We start from the raw sequence: 14,991 nt of genomic DNA on the forward strand, positions 1-14,991 counted from the left end.
ACCTATTGTACTCTATGCTACTCTATCCCCACCCCCACCCTCCTCTAGCTTATCTCTCCACGCTTCAGGCTCTCTGCCTTTATTCCTGATGAAGGGCTTTTTGCCCGAAACGTCGATTTTGCCTGTCCTCGGATGCTACCTGAATTGCTGTTCTCTTCCAGCACCACTGATCCAGAATCTGGTTTCCAGCATCTGCAGTCATTGTTTTTACCTCGCACCTCCTCTATGTCCAGAGGCAAAATAATAAAAAGTCAAACCTGTAATATCCGCCTTCATCTCCAACGTCAGTCAAAAATATACCTTATCCAGATCTTAGGATTTATTTATTCTACCAAAACTACCAATTTTTCCTCACCTTCTGTATCGATTTGCTTAAGGGTTACACTGTCAGTCTCACTGAAAATTGTAACTGCTTCTTCAAGCCGACATGTGGTGCGTGTTTAATATATTGTCTGGCTACATGCACAGGTTACGTCTTTGATTCTCAATTATCCAATTCTTTTCATTTTATCCTCTTACCCTTGAAAACCGTAGGATTTCTTGTGAATCTTGCTAATCTAACCTGCCAATGTTAAATCATGCCTACCTTTTTGCACATCTGCTTTCTTCTTAAGTTCAGACCTGCCCGTTCTATACTCTTCTCGCATCTCCATTGATCTTTTCACGTTCTACCTTCTTTAAGCTTCTCCTTCCTTTTTTTTATTCCATTCTCAATATTTCTAGACATTCAATGTTCTCTGGACTTGTTTTCCTAAATTTGATCTTAGATGTAACATCTTGAGCCCATACTCACATCGATTCCATATTGAGCATATGCTCCCCCCAACACCCCCCGCCCCCGGCCCCCACCCTAAAACAGTATTCTGCTACAACGTTACCCAGAGGTAATTGTTCATAAACATCTTTGGCCAGATTTTGTCTAACAGAATCTGCCTCCCAATTGCAAAAAAAACCGTTTTCTTTTACAGATCCTCTTTAACTTTTGTCTTTTCTTTAACAGATTTAAAATATATGATGTAATGGGTAGTGCTCCGGAAAGTTTCTCCTAAGAATGTCTATAATACCTGACTGGCATCATTTTCCAAAATACGGCCCAGCTTTGCAACGTCCCTTGTAGTATCTTCGAGATATTGAAATAAAACACTAGATGAAATAAATTTCAAGACATGTCCCTCCCTGTTCACAAAATATTCTTTCTCCAATAATGTTGGGAATTGAAATCGCTGAGTAGAATTACACTACTATTATTTTTTACACACCTCAGTGAATTGGTGAGACGTATTCTTCTCTATTTTAACTGGCAGTCCAGAATATATGCCCAACAGTGCGCATGCCGTCGTTTTGTTCCTCAGCTCTATGCACAAATCCCTTCAAGACCGCTCTAATGTATTGTCCCTCCTTATGCAGTAATGATTTATTATACAACAACACACCGACACATCTTTTCAGCCCTGCACCGTCCTGCCTATGGTTACTATACCACAGAATATAGCATTGCTCGTCCTGGCCTCTCTCAATCTCGCCTCTATGGTAAGATTTATTCATTCCACATGTGACTACAGTCCCTTATCACATCTATCTAACGTTTGATATTTGAATCATTTAGGTAAATACAATCTAGCCAGTAATATAACACTCAAACACTCTGTACCTCGGAGTTTGGCAGTCAATCACTGTTTGTTGTTATGCTGTCCCAAATGAACAAAAAAGTAATTTGGGGATTGAAAAAGTTGGTATTCATTCAATCATTATTTACTTTATAAAAAACGTCATTAAATTAGAAACGCTACAGTGTAGAAACAAACCGTTTCACCCATCAAATCCACAATGACCCTCCAAGGAGTAACCCACCCAGACACATTTCCTGACATTTACCCCTGACTAATGCACATTTCACAATAGGCAATTTATCATGGTGACTTCACCTAACATGCACGTCGTTAGATTGTGGGAGGAAACCGGTGCACCAAGATAAAAACCAATGAAGATATGGGGTGAATGTGTAAACTCCACACAGACGGTCGCCCGAGGCAGGAACCAAACTCGGTTCCGTGACAGGTTGAGGCAGCAGTGTTAATCACTGACCTACCGTGCCCCGACCAACATCAAATGCACCTTCACCTGTTGATTAATTCAGGACTCAGTGTGCACAGGGGACAGTCCTCAGTAATGGGCAGCATTGTTTGTCTCTCTCCACAAATGCACTTGTTCCAAGCAATGCTGCTGAACAGTGCAAGTGGCCCAGTTTATGCTGACCCTTTGTGAGCAATAATCACTTTCATCCTGATAATTCAAACCTGCCTCTCACCAGATGGAAGTTCTCAGAAGAAAATTGTTTGTTCCTTCCCATATTTTCCATTCCATAATCCAAAGAATGCTGAGAACCGTATTTCCTCATGAAGACAGACCATATGTAACCCTGAAATGGAAAGCAGTCTGTCAGTGCCTTGAACAAGGCATTAGAGAGTGGAAAAGTTGAGATGAAACACATACTGTGTCAACCAGTTTGTGGATTCTCATCAATTGGTGAATGCGTGAGGAAGTGAAATGTATGAGGTCAGGAAGTTGGCGAGGGGCTTTAGGCCAAGACTTCCAGTTTTGGTGCACATTGTTACAGTACAGTGGATGCGTGGTGACCTACACCAGACAGAATCCAATTCGTTCAGTTATTAAAGTAATTGTTGGCTTGCTGCTGCCGCTGCTGCTTTCTTCACGTGTATTCTGCAGGACTGATCTCCATTTAAATCCACACAAAAGCATGCTGGGCGACCCAAATATTAATCTCGGACCATAAACGAAAATGTTTAATTTTATTTTGCTCCTGGTGAATAAGAAAGTAGCATATATTGATATGATTTTAAATGGTTCACTGTGAGACACCATTTGTGGCAGGAGACTTGCAAATTCTTAACGTCTTCATCCAGGGCCTGGTCCAGGGTGCAAATGGTTGGAGTCTGGAAATCAGGCATGATGTCATCAAAATAAGTAACTTGTGCGTTGTGATCCTGGCAATCAGAAATACATTCTATTCACTCACCTGCTTTCAGGACATTTGGAATCCACTTTCAGTGTTTATTTTGCAATTGCAAAGTTTCCTGATCTGGGAAATAACGCTTACTTTGTTTCGTGAAGTGAGCAATAGTAAGATGTGAATTATAAGTAGTCAACAGAACATTAAGTGTTTTATCTCTGAAAACAATCATGTCGTTACGATATCTCTGAATCTAAAATGTAAAATCATGTCAACACTTTATGGTACAAAAAAAAGGAAGTGTATTTATACCAAACAAAGAACATGTTGTGTAACGATTGTGCTGATCACAATTACATATTCAATGTCTGTATTAAAATGAATGCATTGTCGCTCTGATGTTTCGGAAGCGTTTGGCCTCTGAACGATTACATACTCACAGTGAGCAAACAATTGAGCATTCTAATAGAGATTTCATTCTTTTAAATAAAATTAATTCATTTAATTTCTCAATGAAATGTTTGAGCTTCAGCTATTTGCCAACCAGTTAAATGTGACAATAATTCAGAATAACTTTAAATATTAACCTAAATGGATGTTTTGCGATATTGAATTGGAGTGAACAATAATTTGCAAGCATACAATGTTTAGAATAAATTATATTTACCGTGCAATGTGATAAGTGAAAAAATGAAAAGCATGCATTCATTTGAATGAAAAGTCAAACCTTTTCATTGAGCTTTGTGGCAAAAACAATCAACTGTTTGTTTTGGCCATTGGGAGCAACAAATAGATTTCATAATGAACTAACTTTGCACTGCATACACTTTAAATGATTACGGTTCATCAAATATAGAGACATAGAGTCGTAGAAATGTACAGCATGGAAACAGATCCCTTGGTCCAACTCTTTTATGCCGACGAGATATCTCAAATTAATCTAGTCCCGTTTAGAATATAGAATATAGAACATTATGGTGGCACAGTGGTTAGTTCTGCTTGCTGACAGCGTCAGAGAACTGTGTTCGATTCCTGCGTCGGAAGTCTGACAGCGGAGTTTGGCTTTCTCCCCGTGTCTGCGTGGGTTTCCTCCGGGTGCTCCAGTTTCCTCCCACAATCCAATAAAAAAATGTGCAGTTTAGGTGAATTGTCCGTGCTAAATTGCCCATAGTATTAAGTGAAGGGGTGCATGCAGAGGAATGGGTCTGGGTGGGTTGCTCTTCAGAGGGTTGGTGTGGACTTGTTGGGCCAAAAGACCTGTTTCCACACTGTACGTAATCGAATCTAATCATTGCAGAGCAGGACAGGCCCTTCGGCCCTTGATGTTGCGCCGACCTGTGAAACCAATCTGAAGTTGGCGAGTCTGCTCCTGTAGCAGGCATTTCCTTCTATGTCCCTACTACTCTCTGACTAAAGAAACTATCCCTGATAGATTGTCCTTTGACTATTATCCCTCAATTTAAAGCTATGTCCACTTGTGCTAGCCATCATCATCCGAGGAAAACGAATCTCACTGTCCACCCTATCCAATCCTCTGAATATCTGATATGTCCCAATTAAGTCACGTCTCAACCTTCTCTCGAACAAAAAGAGCCTCACGTCCCTCAGTCTTTCCTCATAAGAGCTTCTATCCATGCCAGACAACATCCTAGTAAGTCTCTGCTGAACCGTTTCTAAAGTTGCCACATCCTTCCTATATTGTGGTGAACGGATCTGTACACAATAGTTAAAGTATCGCCGCACCAGAGTTTGTACAGCTGCAACATGACCTTGTGGCTCCGAAACTCAATCCCTCGATTAATATAAGTTTACACACCGTCGTCTTTCTGAACAACCATGTCAACCTCGGTGGCAACTTTCAAGGATGTATGTACCTGCACATCGAGATCTCTCTGGTCCTCCACACTGCCAAGAATCTATCAATTGGTTATTATTCTGCATTTTTCTTGCTCCTTCCAAAGTGGAACACCACACACTCATCCGCATGAAGTTCCATTTGCCACGTCCCAGCCCATTTTTGCAGATTATTTATGTCCCTCTGTAACCTACTACATCGTTCATCACTATACACAACTCTACTAAACTTAGTTTATCCGCAAACTATATTAACCTATCCTTCTATGCCCTCATCCAGGTCATTTATAGAAATGAATAAAAAGCAGTACACCCAAAACAGATGCTTACGGTACACCACTAGTAACTGAACTCTAGGATGAACATTTCCCATCAAACAAAACCCTTTCATCTAGACAATCTCTGATACAAACTGAAAATCATCCTCAATCACATGCAAACGTATTTTGTGATATAAACTACCGTGGGGAACCTCATCAAATGTCATACTGAAATCTATATGCACCACATCAATCGCTTTACCCCCATTCACTATTTGGTCACCTTCCCAAAAAACTCAATAAGGTTAGTGAGGCACAACCTACCCTTCACAAAACCGTGGTGACTATTCCTAATCAACTTATTCCTTTCTAGATGATTATAAATGTTATCTCTAATTACCCTTTGCAACACTTTGCCCATAAACAAAGTAAAGCTCACTTGTCTATAATGTTCAAGGCAAATGTGATGACTGCAGATGCTTGAGATCAGAATCAAGATTAAAGTGGTGCTGAAAAAGCACAGCAAGTCAGGCAGCATCCGAGGCGCAGGAAAATCGACGTTTCGGGCAAAGGCCCTTCATCAGGAATGAGGCAGGTTGCATCCACCGTGGAGAGATAAATGGGAGGGGGTGAGGCTGGGGAGAAGGTACCTAAGAGCACAATAGGTGGATGGGTTGGAGATGAAGGTGATGTTCAGAGAGTCGTATGGAGCAGATAAGTGGGAAGGAAGATTGACAGGTTGGAACTGGGTTGAGGTGGGGGCAGGGGAAATGAGAAAACTGGTGAAGTCCACATTGATATGTTCCGAGGTAGAAGATGAGGCGTTCTTCCTCCAGGTATCGGGTGGTGAGGGAGTGGCAGTGGAGGAGGTCCAGGACCTGCATGTCTGCAGCAGAATGGGAGGGGGAGTTGACATGCACGGCCCCGGGGCAGTGGGTTTGATTGGTGCGGGTGTCCAGGAGATGTTAACTAAAGCGGTCTGCGAGAAGGCGTCCAGTCTCCCCATTGTAAATGAGACAGCATCTGGAGGAACGGATACAATAAATGACATTGGTGGATGTACAGGTGAAACTCTGATGAATGTGGAAGGTTCCTTTGGGGCCTTGGATGGAGGTGAGGGGAAGGTGTAAGCGCAGGTATTGCAATTCTTGCTGAGGGAGGGGAAAGTGCCTGGAGGGGAGGGTGGGTTGTTGGGGGCGTGGTCTTGACCAGTTAGTCACAGAGGGAGCAGTCTTTGCAGAAAGCTGATAGGGGTGGGGAGGAACATGTATTCCTCGTGGTGATGTCCGTTTGTCGGCTGCAGAAATGTGGACAGATGATGCAGTTCTTTCGTAGTTTGGTGGGGTGGAAGGTGAGAAACGGAGGGTTCTGTCCTTGTTGCAGTTGGAGGGGTGGGTGTGAGGGCACAAGTGCGGGACATGGATGAAATGCGTTGGAAGGCATCTTCAACCACGTGGGAAGGGAAATTATGGTTTTAAAGAAGGACGCCATCTGGCGTTTTCTGTGGTGGAACTGGTCCGCTTGGGAGCAGATACAGCAGAGACAGAGGAACTGGGAACAAGGGATAGCATTTTGCGGGAGCTGGGTGGGTAGAAACATAATTCAGGTAGCTGTGGGAAGCGGTGTGTTTGTGAAAATTGTCAGTGTTAAGTCGGTCATCAGTGATGGAGATAAGAGGTACAGGAAGGGCGTAGAGGTTTCAGAGATGGTCCAGGTGAATTTAAGATCGGGGTAGAATGTGTTGGTGAAGTTGATGAACTGCTCAACCTCCTAGTGGGTGCATAAGGTGGCACCGACGCAGTCATCTACGTCGCATAGAAAGAGGTGGGGAGTGATGTCATTGTAACTACAGAAGATGGATAATTCTACGAGCCAACAAAGGGACAGGCATAGCTGGGGCCCATGTGGGTGCCCATGGCTACCCCATTCGTCTGCAGGAAATGGGACGATTCGAAGGAGAAATTGTTAAGGGTGAGGACCAGTTCAGCCAAGCGAATGAGAGTATCAGTGGGGAGGTCGGGAGAGGAAGAAACAGAGAGTTTGGAGGCCCTGGTCATGGGAGATGGAGGTGTAGAGCGATTGGATGTCCATAGTGGAGATGAGCCATTGGGTGCCAGGAAAACGGATGTCTTGGCGGAGTTGGAGGGTGTGGGTGGTGTCTCGAACGTATGTGGGGAGTTCCTGGACTACAGGGGATAGGATAGTGTCAAGGAAGGTGGAGATGAGTTCAGAAGGCTGGAGCAGGCGTCAGGATCTGGGACGGAGGTAGAATTGAGCGGTGTGGGCTTCCAGAACTATGCGGTTGGAAGCTGCGAGTGGGAACTCTCCTGAGGTGATAAAGCTGTGTATGGTCTGGGAGGTGCGGGGTTTGGTGGTGGGGGTGGAGTCATGGTCACGGGGGCGGTAGGAAGAGGTGTCTTAAAGTTGGCGCCTGCCTTCAGTGGTATAAAGGTCAGTATGCCAAACTACGACTGCACCCCCTTTTTCCGATGGTTTGATGGTGTGGATGGAATTGGAGCAGAGATAGTGGAGGGCTGCGCGTTGTGAGGGAAGAGAGGTTGGAGTGGGGGACGGGTGCAGACAGGTTGAGGCGGTTAATGTATCAGTTGCAGTTGGAAATGAACAGATCGAGGGCAGGTAGTAGGCCAGCACTGGGTGTCCGGGGGATCAGTGCGCTGGAAGCGGGCAAAGGGGTCCCCAGAAGGTGGGCAGACGTCCTGACTGTACAAATAAGCTCGGAGGCAGACGCAATGGAAGAAGTGTTCGATGTCAGGACGCATATTAAATTCATTGATGCATGGGCGGAGGGAGACAAAGGTGAAGCCTTTGCTGAGGACTGATCGTTAGTCCTTAGTGAGGGGGAGGTGTGGCAGGATGGTGAAAACTCAGCACGGCTGGGAGCTAGGACCTGGTGTATGTTTAGAGCTGGGATTGGGGGCGGAGTCTGTAAGTAGAATGGGAGTAGTAGTGGGGGAATGGGGTGGAATCATTAGCAGGGGCAATGTTCCCTTCGGGGTTCTGGGGCAGGGATGATGATAGTGGGATCCATGGCAGAACGTGTCGGCAGTATGCAGGTGAGTGGTATTGGTGTGAGCGGAAATGGTGGTGATGATGTCAGTGGTGGGGCAGAGGTTGCAGAACGCGTGACATTTGCGATGACGTGAGGGGGAGAAGTGATGTCACGCGTGGTGCATTTGAAATCATGCGGGGCAGAAGTGTCTGCAGAAGCGACAGCGATGTGGGCGGAAGTGATTTCATCGATCTCCTTGGGGATGATGGCTGTACAGGCCTCGTGGCTAACAGCAGCCGAGCTGGACCGAAGGCCGAGGGCAGCTTCTAGGATGTTTGAGGAGTGCTTGTTATGGAGGTGGGTCCAGAAATATTTGCTGTACTTACAGTTTTTGATGTTTAACATGATGTAGAAATACTGTTTTTTGAGAGTATGAATTCCTCTTAGGATATACAAGTGAACTTCCATTAACTAATCGAGATGGAGGGCCACTATTTCGTTCGGATAATCAATTATTCGGATAATCGATTCACTGCCTTTCCTCTGGTGCTTGGAGTTTTTAATATCTTCTCCCATTCAGGAGACTGCAGCAGTTTGCAGCGTGCGAGCCTCCGCCTCCAAAACCGCCCCCGCCCGCCCCGTCCAACACTGCCGACTACTCAAAATAGCCATTGCCCCAACCGTCCAAAAGTGCCTCCAGCACACCCGCACTGACCTCCACAATAAGACTGCTGCTGCAGCTGGCTTTGTGGGGTAAGTCTCCATATCGTGTTCACTCACACACACACACACACACACACACACACACACACACACACACACACACACACACACACATACACACACACACATACACACACACACACACACACACACAAATACACACATACACACAAAACTGTTGACTCCAACTTTTTGACAAGTTCCAAGTTTGCCCTGAACAGGACAATGTTGGAGAGATTATCTGGGGAAGTGGGGGGTTAGGGGACACCCCACTGTAGAACTCCAAAGTAAGTATTGGAAGAGAGAGGTCAGTCATTTGGAGATGGTGCCTGTCGAATCATTGTAAACAAAAGAAACTGTTAGGAACACGTTTTTGAGATAATGTTTCTGTCAGGACCTCGAGACTCCTTTGGATAACCACTTTATGGATAATTGGTATTCAGATAATCGAGGTTCCTCTCCAATACAGTATGGGTCCTTTGCAGTTCTGAGACAGCGGCCCTCAGTTGTGGCAAAGCTGACTGTACAGAGTTTAGGTGGTGGCGCATGGCTGTGAGTGTGGTTTGGTGGATCTTGAAGGAGAACCATAGCTGATGATTTTGTTTTGGCAGTCTGCACTGGTTGTCCTGTTCGGATTCCAACTGTGCTGAGTTGAATGTAGTCCGGGGTCCATGTGGGATCAGTTGGTTGCGGAAGCAAACACTGAGGAAGCAGATGTGGCTGTGGTAGTGGGTCTGTTTCTGTACATGGTTGAAGAGCTTTCTACCTATGTCTTAGTTCTGACGTCACCACTCACAGACTCCCATACACTCAAACAATAATTCAGGTTCCCATCACCCTGCTGAAATAGTTTAAACTCACCCGAAGGGCATTAGAATTTCCACCTCCAAGGATATTGTTGCGCTTCTGGTTCTGGTGAAGACAATCCTATTTGTAGTGGTCCCATCGACTCAGAAAGAACCGAAATTATCCAGGGTGAGTAGCAGGATGATGAGCTGGGTTAAAGGTAGCTCAGAATGCGATAGGTAGATGAAGGTGAGGGAGAAAGTTAGATGTTGGAGAGGAGGGTGGAGCAGATAGGTAGGAAGGAAGATGGGCAGTTAAGACCGTTCAAGAGGGTGGTGCCGAGTAAGAATGTTGGGATGTAGATTAGATGGGGAGGGGGAAATGGAGAAACTGGTGATGTTCACATTAATCCCGGATGGTTCGAGGGTCCCAAGGCGGAATATGAAGTGTTCTTCCTCCAGGCATCTCGTCTTTAGGGCTGATGATGAAGGAGGCCCAGGACCTGCACATCATTGGGGGAGTGGGAGGGGGTGTTGAAGTGTGCAGTCACGGGACAGTGGGGTTGGTTGGTGCGGGTGTCCCAGAAATGTTTTCCAAAACAATCTGAAAGGTGGCTTCCTGTCTTCCTAATCGTGTGCAATGGAAGTCGTAGATGATGTGTTTGAAGGTCCAGGTAAATTTTTGTCGAACGTGGAAGAATCCTCTGGAGGGAGGTGTGGGCACAGGTTTTGCACTTCCTGCGATGGCAGGGGAAGATTCTGGGAGGGGAGCGTGGTTTCGTGGGGCCCGTGGACTTCACAAGGGAGTTGTGGAGGAAATGGTCCCTTTGAAGCGCAGATATGGATGGCGACAAATATATCTCTGGTCGTTTGCAGCCACAACAAGGAAACCTACCGACCCCCACAGCGACCTGCTCTACACTCCTCCCACCCTGCTTCCTGTAAAAGCGCTATCCCTTATGCACAATTCCTCCCCCTTTACTGCATCTGCTCCCAGGAGTGCCAATTCCACCATTGAATATCTCAGATGGCCTCCTTCTTCAAAGACTACAATTGCCCTTCCCACGTGGTTGACAATGCCCTTCAGTGCATCTCCTCTAATTCGTGCTCCACCACCCTTGAACACGTTGTCTGCAATCACAACAAAGATACAACCCCCTCTACCTTACCTTTCACTCCACCAATCTCTGTACGCATTGCATCATCTTCCACCATTTACGAACAGGCCCGACACCCATGGCCATATTCCCCTCTCCTCCCCAATACGCGCTCCAGAGATACCATTCCCTTCACGATTCGTTTGTTAGGCCTCCACCAATTCATCCTCTACACCCACCGCCTTCCTCTGCAACAACAAGTACAAAATCTGCATGCACATGTCGCCACTCACATTCATCCAACAACCCAAAATGATTCTTCTGCAACTGATAGAGTACTTGTACACATGTGAGCTACTGTGTCCATTGCTCTTGATGTTGTCTCCTCCAGGTTGGCAAGACAGGGCGCCAACTTGCAGAAATTTGAAAGAACAGCTTTGGGACACACGCATTAAATAACCCCACTGTTTGTGACAAAAACGTTCCCTCCCCCACCAACTCCACCAAGGACATGGAAGTCCGGAGCCTCCTCCCAGTAAACTCTAACCACCAATCACCTAGATGAAGAATGCCTCATCTTTCACCTTGGGGTATCCAGCCAGAAAGGATCGAAGTGGGTTTCACCAGTTACCTCATTTCCCCTCCCCAACCTTATCCCAGGTCCAAATTTCCAACTCAGCACCGTCCTCTTGAATTGTCCTACCTGTCCATCTTATTTCCCATTTATCAACTCCACCCAGCTCTCCGACCTTTTCACCTTCACCTTCATCTATCTATAGCATTCAGAGCTGCCTTTCTTCCAGACCCACCTCCCTCGTATTTATCTCTCAGGGACCTTGGGCCACCCCACCCCATTCCTGATGAAGACATTATGCTCGAAACATGGATTCTACTTGTTCTCGGATGCTGCCTGACCGGCGGTGCACTTCCAGACCACAATCTCAACTCTAATTTGCAGCATTTGCTGTCCTCACTTTCTCGTCTCTGACAAGAAGCTAAAAGAAACATTTTCCTAACTTGCTGGTATCACAGAGGAGATCAGATGATCAAATTCCTGATGTATTTGTGCTGTTAAATGTTATCTCAAACCCGTCTCTGAAAGGCTGAAATCGAATGCTCCCACTGTGCCTTAAAATGTGTGAATCAAAATCAGAAGACCTCCACCATCAGGACATTGGAGCAGAGACATATGTTCGCATTTAATACTTGAATACCACCAGTAGCACATTTAGTTAAAAACATAAATTGATTTACAGAGACAGATGAACCGATGTATATTTCCTTTCCCACAGAGGAGCAGAGAGCTATCAACAAGGACCAGGTATAAGCAACTTTGGTGTAACATAACCATGTAACGCTTGGTTCAAAACAAAATACTCCACGAGGTATACTCCAAGGCAAACGTATGAGTTTGCTTAGGGTAGATATTCATGTCTGACTTTTTTAAAAGCCATAAAAACCCAAATCTAAAGTTACTGTGGCACACCTGAGATATTGAGAAATGTGTCCAATAAGGAAACGTCTGAGTCGGCTGGGGCTATGTTGCCTAGAGCATCAAAAGCTGAGACCTTATACCGGTTTGTAAAATCATGAGGGGCATGGATAGTGTAAATAGACAGGCTTTTTTGCTCTTGGAATGGGGGAATCCAAAACCAGAGGAAGTGGTGGAGGCTGGTGCAATTATACCACTAAAAGAACATCTGGATGGGTACATGAACATGAATGGTTTAGAGGGATATTGGCGAAATGCTGGCAAATGAGACTAGATTTATAACGGGTATCTGGTCGGCATGGACGAGTTGGACCATGCTGTCCATCTCTGTGACTTAATGACATTGCAACAGCCCCTCTATCACTTCAGCCTGAGAGAACAAACAACAGTCCTTTTGACTTGTAAGTGCAAGTTATAACCTTTGCTATTTACATGCTTTAGGTGGACTTTAATCTAAGTTTCATTTTAAAATGATTTCATACTTTTTTCAGTCTAAATACTTTCCATTATTATTACTCTTTCTTAATAAACCGTCGACTTGAATTCCACCAGTAAAGTCTTGCCATTGTTGATCTTGCTTTGCGAAATTGTAAGCAGAATGTCTTGCTCTGTCTAAGCACTCAATGATCCATATTTTTTTTCTCTGGTGTAATCTGCCTGGACTGACAATAAACATTTTTTTCAACGTACTCAGGTACATGTGTCTATAATAAATCAAAAAATGTAACTCACCGTTTCATGCTAATTTATCCTTTGCCTTTCAAACACTACAATTACATAAACTCTTCAGAATGCTGTCGGAGCAAACTTTTCCTTTTGCTTTTCCACAGTTTCAAATAACGAATTTGAAACTGTGGAAAAAACTAGGATGTTCAAAAACTAAACCTTACTAGAAATCTTGTATGGTTAGAGCAGCCTGTTTACAGAAATATGATTAACCTTCTAATGTTTCTTCCTTCAAAAAATCTCATCTTGCCCAGTATATTTACATGAAGATCACAAATCTATCTGTGAACAACTATTGTACGTAATTGTGAATTCTTGCTGCATTCTTGTGTGAAACGAAATACCTCCAAGTGAGCATCTTGTCAACGTAATCATGGCACACTACAACACTGCCCGGGGACTTGGTGCATATCCAGTGGCAGCAGATTAGAGCGTATTATTGTCACCAGCCAGCTGGTATAAGTTACAAATATCTCTACGATAGATTTACCAGTCAGTCGGTCTAAAAGTGTATTAGCCATATTTTATAGATGCTTTAAAAATGCAGTGGTGTCTAACTTAACCTGCTATTACTATTTCTAATAGTCCCCTCCTTTGTGGCAGTCCAATTTAGATTAGTTTCAGAATTCTACACTAATTCATCACATTCTTGGCTCTCGTGTAGTTTTATCAAAAAGATCTGAAATTTCACTTACCTCTTCACAAATTATTCCAATGCCTCAGCTGATGTCTTGGTCACCACATTCAATTATCTATTCAAAACAAGACAAGGCCACAAACATCACTAAAGGAAAGCTATCAGTTTAGTGCATTCATCCTGTCATGAGAGCTCATCCTGTCACGAGAGCTCATCCTGTCACGAGAGATTATTCATGTTCTTATATGTCTTCTACAACCGGTTTCCACTCTTACTTAATTACTCTTATCCAAATTTGCTGTGCAATTAACACAATTCTGTCAAGAACCGGGAAAGATTTGTGCCGTTCAGCGAAACATTTTCTTGTAATTTTCGCAGAACAGAAATCAAACATTCTTCATTAGCTCTTTCTTTGAGAAGACCATTTAATAAAAAACTTGACAACTTATTCTACACATTTGATATATCTACGTGTGAAGTTGTCCAAATTCCATACCTCATTTACTCATCAAAAACACCGACAAGTCTTCCTTGCATCCATTAAAATCACCGAGCCTGTGTTAATGCATATTCTTCATTTCCAGAATTCCTTTAAATTTCAGGTAACTGTTCTCCTTTAAACGTTTTAGAATACCAGATCAGTAAATTCTAATGTAATTGCTTATTACGATAGTCTTGAATGGGCGCAGAGTTCGTTACTGAGAACAGCCCAATGCTTAATTTATTTAAAGTTGGCATTGTTGTTCTCCAACAATGGGATGCAATGTTGAGGAATAGTCTGATGGATTGAGGGTCACTTGGTCATCACTGTGTTACAATGTTTAAAGCCTGCAGTCAAGTTCAGAAATACGACGATGTCGGCTAAGGCTTCTGTATCTTCTGTTCTTTCAAAAAAAAATCCAATTCAAGCAGAATTGATTAAATAGTTAATGCTCAAAGGAACAATGAGTAATGGGCTCATAGTAAGTATCTTGCCTGTATAGATGAGCAGAGTGATTTCGTTCCCCAGGTATATAGATCCTTGAATGTTGCCACCCAGGTCGATAGGGTTGTTAAGAAGGCAAACGATGTGTTAGTTTTATTGGTGGAGGGATTGTGTTTCGGAGCCACAAGGTCATGTTGCAGCTGTACAAATCTCTGGTGTGGCAGCACTTGGAGTTTTTCCTGCAGTTGTGGTCACCATATTATAGCAAGGATGTGGAATCTTTGGAAAGGGTTCCGTGGAGATTTACGAGCATGTTGCCTAGTATGGCGGGAAGGTCTTATGAGGAAAGGCTGAGGCACGTGAGGTTGCTTTCATTAGAGAGAAGAAGGTGAGAAGCGAATGAATTGAGACATCTAAGATAATCAGAGGGTTAGCTAGGGTGGACAGTGAGACCCTTTTTCCTCGTATGGTATATCTGTGTGCAGACGACAAGTCTAGCTGTGAACATCTG

Source organism: Chiloscyllium plagiosum, chromosome 8 (genome assembly GCF_004010195.1).
Source record: "Chiloscyllium plagiosum isolate BGI_BamShark_2017 chromosome 8, ASM401019v2, whole genome shotgun sequence".
NCBI lineage: Eukaryota > Metazoa > Chordata > Chondrichthyes > Orectolobiformes > Hemiscylliidae > Chiloscyllium > Chiloscyllium plagiosum.